The sequence below is a fragment of the Thalia democratica genome, chromosome 6 (assembly GCF_965202585.1).
Source record: "Thalia democratica chromosome 6, ktThaDemo2.hap1.1, whole genome shotgun sequence".
Classification (NCBI taxonomy): Eukaryota; Metazoa; Chordata; class Thaliacea; order Salpida; family Salpidae; genus Thalia; species Thalia democratica.
Genome location: NC_139170.1, coordinates 50114823 through 50121668, shown reverse-complemented (window position 1 = coordinate 50121668; position 6846 = coordinate 50114823).

The following is a 6846-nucleotide window of genomic DNA, read 5'->3' as shown; positions in this document are numbered from 1 at the left end:
AAATATGTCAAAGTTTTTAAAGTATTAAATATAGCTAGTGTATATACATTACAGTAAACTCTCGCGAATTTACGCACATTTGTCAGCAAAATTTTGTAGTTAAACGTGAGAATGTAACAATATTACAAAGTTAAAACAACTGAATATTTGCAAGATGTACATTTTGACAATCAAATATATTATTTTAAAGCATTTTGTTGTTAATTGAAAACATACAACAAATTTGTTGGTACATTAAAAGGTTTAAATTAAGTATACTTTTTGCGTATTTTAAGAAGTCTATTTAAAACGAGAGTGGATAGATTTGAGAGAGGTTATTGTATTTAAATAGTATTCTGACAAGTTATTGCTTCTCTAAATCTAAGTTTGTTTCTAAAAATTTTCATATAAAATAAAATTCAATCGATTTCATAACAATTAAAAGTTAAGGAACAAGAAATAAATTTCCAAATGATAATACTTGTATAAATTTATATATGAAATAAAAAAATAAATTTAATCAATAAATTTCTAGATCGATGGGTGCATACAAAATGTACAAAAAGTCTTCAGTCCTTATTGGTATAAGATCGGATAATTTCAACTGTAATCAAGGATACGCTGGTCAGTTTTCTTAATGGTTTTTGAGTTTTGTATTGCATAAGACCTATACGGATTTTTTATCAACTAAATATCAAGTTTGTTCGCGTTATATATAGTTATTATCTTTTTTAAGTGACTCAGCTTTCTATTTTAGTAAATGTATTTAACATTTGTATATATTTCTACAAAATGCTAGTTAGTATGTAATATCAAATAGTTTAAAACAATTTAAAGTCAGGTTCGTTTCAAAATCGTAATTTTTTACCAAAACCATTTATAGCTTGAACTGTTTTTGATAAATGATTAGTTTTTATAATGTATCCAATCACAAAACTTTTTTCATCCCCCTACTTATTACGCCCATGATAGCGAAAATGGTTTAGAGGGGATGTGTTGTCAAATTTGGGGAAACCCCGAATAGAGGTTCAAACTTTAATAAACATCATCGTTTCTAATAAAATTTTTAGAAAGTAGATTGAAGTCTGTTTAATACATTTAGTAATAAAAGTTGATTTTTATTTTGTAATTTACCTTTATAAAAAAATTAAGACAACTTGAATATTTTTCCACAAAACGCTATTCAGTATGTAAAATTAAATAAATATAATTCAATGCAAATAAGATTCAAATCACGGGCTTTAAAAAAAGTTATTTAATATGCAAATACTTATGTATAAACAACTAGAACTTAAATACTTGAAAATTGAATGTTTACAAGAACGTTATTTATTTCTATTTAAAAATGTTCAAAATGTAATATTTAATCATATTTTGTATTTGAAACGCTTACTAAAATGACCAATTAAAAATAGACATAGTTAAGTGAAAATCCAAAAGTCTGTTACTTAATTTTTGATCTTCATAGCACATTGTATGCAATTGAAAATATTTATATATATATATATTAATTTAAAATAATTTATCAACTAAAACATACATGATAAGTGCAAGTATCGAAATTTGTTAAACTTTTTTAACAATTTTCGATTTATTTCCCTTGCCAAAAATATCATCGTTTTAGTACTAATTGTATTTTATACTAGTAAAAACTATTATAATTAAATAAACTACCATTTCCATATTTATAACATAAAAAACTAAATAAAAGGCTGTCATTTTAAAACCCCGGGTTAACTTTATACAAATTCGTTCGTTCATTAATATCTAGTTAATTGTATGATTTAAAAAAGAAGCTTTGAACCATCATGCTTATAGCTTTATTTAATAAAAATTTAACACTAATTAATTAAAAATATTTAAGCGACTATCAATCAGTTTTAGGTTAGGGGATTTTTTATTGGTTCAGTCAAGAAGAAAGTTAAAAAATTGGTAAATAAAAGGTGCTAACCCTTCGGTGGCACCCTCTAGAAACTTAAGACATGAAAAAATTTATTTTCATAAATACAGTTAGTTGACTGATAAAAATACAACCAGAACCAAAAAAAACTTTCGGTAAAAAAAAAGACGCTCATCTTTCGACGAGCGTCTTTGAAAAATTATGGAAAGAAAAGATTGAAAAAAAATTGAGCAAAAAAAAAGACGCTCATCTTTCGACGAGCGTCTTTGAAAAAAATATGAATAGAAAAGATTGAAAAAAAATTGAGCAAAAAAAAAGACGCTCATCTTTCGACGAGCGTCTTTATAAAAAATATGGAAAGAAAAGATTGAAAAAAAATTCAGCAAAAAAGGCTCCGATTTCGCCCGCGGGCGAAATCGGAGCCTTTTTTGCTGAATTTTTTTTCAATCTTTTCTTTCCATATTCCACCATTCCTACACTTTCCATTCGAAAATTGCATCCGACAACTTTTCGAAAAAACAGGCCCTCCCATGTTTTTAAATTATTTTCTCAAAGCTTCTGCTTCCCTCACAAAATACTTTGCTTTATTTTACCTCTGAACGTGAAAGCGACTGTGAGATGCAGCCGCTTCTCTGCCTGTCACATTTTGAGTGCTTCGCCTTTCGCCTGTGCACTTTCTTCTAACTCGCCTTCCCTGCTTCAGTCGCCCGGTTGAAGCTTCACCTTTACAAATGCACAGGTTCAATCATTCATATATATGCACTCAAACGTACTTTTAACTGGGCTGAATCATGTCAGAGCTTACTGCTTGCGAGAGCCGGCTTCTATGGCTGCTTTTGGACGGTACTTGCCTTCTCTCGCTCTAATTTCCCTCCTTACTCATTCAATCAGGTCTGCTATACGACCTTTGGCCGATTTAACGGCCTTTCGATGGCAGCTTAAGTCGACGGCCAGTCGACTCAAGCTATAACGAATCTCTGCCACCAACCAACCCGCCTCGACGACTTGACGCCTACCCGTCTCGACGTCCAGGGATTTCTTCGTTAAATGCATACAAGCCTTCACATTATAAAATCCCTAAGCTTCAAGTCGACCGAACGCACAAAAGCGTCTCTCTTACTAGTGTAACATCAAGCATACGCGTATGATGCTCAAATGTTGCTCTTGAAAATATTTTACTAGGCTACCTCAAGAGAGTCAAAATTTTACCTTCAATTTTTTTTCATTACTTGTTTGTACATACATAAAACTTGTATAATTTAGTTTTAAAAGAATTATATGACTTATGTATTTATACGTACTTACTTACGTACACATTTTTAATGATATTTAATTAGTTTTATATTAATTACTGTTTATTTTGACTATTGAAATATTAAATTATTGTATTTATCTTTATTTGTTACACGCTTAGGTAAGGTGTATTTATTTGGGTAAAATATTGATAATTATTAGAAAAATGGTTTATGGTTTCAAATGTATTGAAGTACTGATTTATTACTGATTTATCTCGTTTTCAAAACAATGAAATTCATCATTTGGTAGTAACTAATTAAAAAACTTACTGCTTCAGCCTACTCATTCTTAAAAGCTGTTCAGTTTTACTTTTTAATTATGAATCTTGAAACCATACAGTTGTACTTTGGTATTTGATATTAATAATACTTTTTAAGTTTTGCCTGCATTATTATTAAATAAAATAGAAAAAGTTTACAGTTTAAATACTTGTTTTTCGCATAGTACATTTATTACTTTTTTAAGTAACAAGTTAGTGTTTTTGAATTTTTTTTTATTTTTTTTTAGTAACTTAATACAGTATTTTTTAAGGTAACAAATTTTTGTTAGGTTAAACTATATTGTGACCTAATGGCTAGGTTTTGGAAAACAACACTTATGATCATATTTGTTTGGTTTGTACAATCTTTTTTTTATTAATTAGTTATTATTAACTAGACACTTTCAGTAAAGAAAAATATAGTTTTAAGCGTTTTTAAATATTATAACTTATATATAGAGTTTAAATATTTTAATAAAAGCCCTTACACTTTTTTCTTTGTTCTAAATAATTTTTTTCAAGTTTAAACAACGTTCTTTTTCTCTTACTTTGTTTAGTTTTTTAGTTTATATTGCCCATATTAATAATTGCCCATATTATATTGCCCATACAATTACACCGCGGCAAAATTGCTTGAAATTCTTCTGCTCGGCAAGGTACTTTTCGTGGTGCTTTCTGACGTTGTTCAGTTTCTCGAACTGAACCAGCAGCGACTCGAGGTACCTTTTAAACGCCCGTCGCCTGCCCCATTCCCGCTCTATTTCAACCAATCCGGACGCCGCTTTGTCGAAGAAACTCCCTTCGGTGAAACTCGTTTCTGCGCAGTCGATTTCACTAACTCTTTCAGGTGTAGACTCAAAATCATTAAAAAATTGTGTCCGAAAATTTGCATAATTCTCTTCTTTTCGAATATATGAGCTCTCTTTCTCTGGACTTTTTGCACACAAATTCACACTTCCAACCGAACTGACGCGTATATATACGAGCTTCGGCATAACTACTTCGATAAGAAAACAAGAGGCGTTTATGAAAACGATGAACATACGACCTCGAAACAGTGTCGAAACGCATTGATTTCTTATGAGTTCTAATGAATTTCTATAGCAACATAAAATCAATAGACAATGCGACTTGGCGACTTGGCGCACTTGGCCACCTTGGCGCATGATAAGTTCTTATTGCAAATATCTAAATACTTACTTAGCTTATCATTGATGAAATTTAGTTATTAATTAAATAAAAAAAACTTTGAAAGTTATTGTTTTAATTCAACTTAATGTTTTCAAAGTCGTATTTGCTGTTCAGCAAGTTCAACTCCCGTTCTGCTTCACTCAAGCAAATTTTGCAGTTGTTACCTGCAGCGAGCTTCCTGCTCACCCGCTGCACCTCAGGCACCATGGACTTCATTCTGCTCTCCCCGTTGACGAAACGGACCATGTTTCGAACGTCGAACTCGTAGTCGGGTGAATAGTTGCTCACGTTCGCCACACGGTGGTTGAAAAAGTTGCGCACGTTGCCGGCGTTTATCTCATAACCTAGCAGTTCGTCCACTAAAAAGTTCGGCTTGATGGCGGCGTTGTTCAAAAAGAACTCGTTGTCCGAACTGAACTTTTTGAACGCTTCCGAAGCCGCGTTTAATTCGTTGTTAATCTTTAAAGAATAACCATTGGGCGCAATCCTGTCTTCTTCTCTCAAGCTGCTCTGCACGAGGAAAATTTTTCGAAAAAACGAAAAGTACCCGATGAACACGTTCTCCAGCTTGGCTTCCCCCTCCTTCCTGTAAACCCACTCCCAAGCGACTTTCTGCATTCGGTTGTGCTCTTCCTTCAGCGCCACGCCGCGGCAAAACTGCTTGAAATTCTTCTGCTCGGCAAGGTACTTTTCGTGGTGCTTTCTGACGTTGTTCAGTTTCTCGAACTGAACCAGCAGCGACTCGAGGTACCTTTTAAACGCCCGTCGCCTGCCCCATTCCCGCTCTATTTCAACCAATCCGGACGCCGCTTTGTCGAAGAAACTCCCTTCGGTGAAACTCGTTTCTGCGCAGTCGATTTCACTAACTCTTTCAGGTGTAGACTCAAAATCATTAAAAAATTGTGTCCGAAAATTTGCATAATTCTCTTCTTTTCGAATATATGAGCTCTCTTTCTCTGGACTTTTTGCACACAAATTCACACTTCCAACCGAACTGACGCGTATATATACGAGCTTCGGCATAACTACTTCGATAAGAAAACAAGAGGCGTTTATGAAAACGATGAACATACGACCTCGAAACAGTGTCGAAACGCATTGATTTCTTATGAGTTCTAATGAATTTCTATAGCAACATAAAATCAATAGACAATGCGACTTGGCGACTTGGCGCACTTGGCCACCTTGGCGCATGATAAGTTCTTATTGCAAAAATCTAAATACTTACTTAGCTTATCATTGATGAAATTTAGTTATTAATTAAATAAAAAAAAAACTTTGAAAGTTATTGTTTTAATTCAACTTAATGTTTTCAAAGTCGTATTTGCTGTTCAGCAAGTTCAACTCCTGTTTTGCTTCACTCAAGCAAATTTTGCAGTGGCTACCTGCAGCGAGCTTCCTGCTCACCCGCTGCACCTCAGGCACCATGAGTTTCATTCCGCTCTCCCCGTTGACGAAACGGATCATGTTTCGAACGTCGAACTCGTAGTCGGGTGAATAGTTGCTCACGTGCGCCACACGGTGGTTGAAAAAGTTGCGTACGTTGCCGGCGTTTATCTCATAACCTAGCAGTTCGTCCACTAAAAAGTTCGGCTTGATGGCGGCGTTGTTTAAAAAGAACTCGTTGTCCGAACTGAACTTTTTGAACGCTTCCGAAGCAGCGTTTAACTCGTTGTTGATCTTCACAGAACAACCAATTGGCGCGATCCTGTCTTCTTCTCTCAAGCTGCTTCGCACGAAGAAAATTTTTCGAAAAAACGAAAAGTACCCGATGAACACGTTCTCCAGCTTGGCTTCCCCCTCCTTCCTGTAAACCCACTCCCAAGCGACTTTCTGCATTCGGTTGTGCTCTTCCTTCAGCGCCACGCCGCGGCAAAACTGCTTGAAATTCTTCTGCTCGGCGATGTACTTTTCGTGGTGCTTTCTGACGTTGTTCAGTTTCTCGCACGGGACCAGCAGCGACTCGAGGTACCTTTTGAACGCCCGTCGCCTACCCCACTCCCGCTCTATTTCAACCAATCCGGACGCCGCTTTGTCGAAGAAACTCCCTTCGGTGAAACTCGTTTCTGCGCAGTCGATTTCACTAACTCTTTCAGGTGTAGACTCAAATTCATTAAAAAATTGTGTCCGAAAATTTGCATAATTCTCTTCTTTTCGAATATATGAGCTCTCTTTCTCTGGACTTTTTGCACACAAATTCACACTTCCAACCGAACTGACG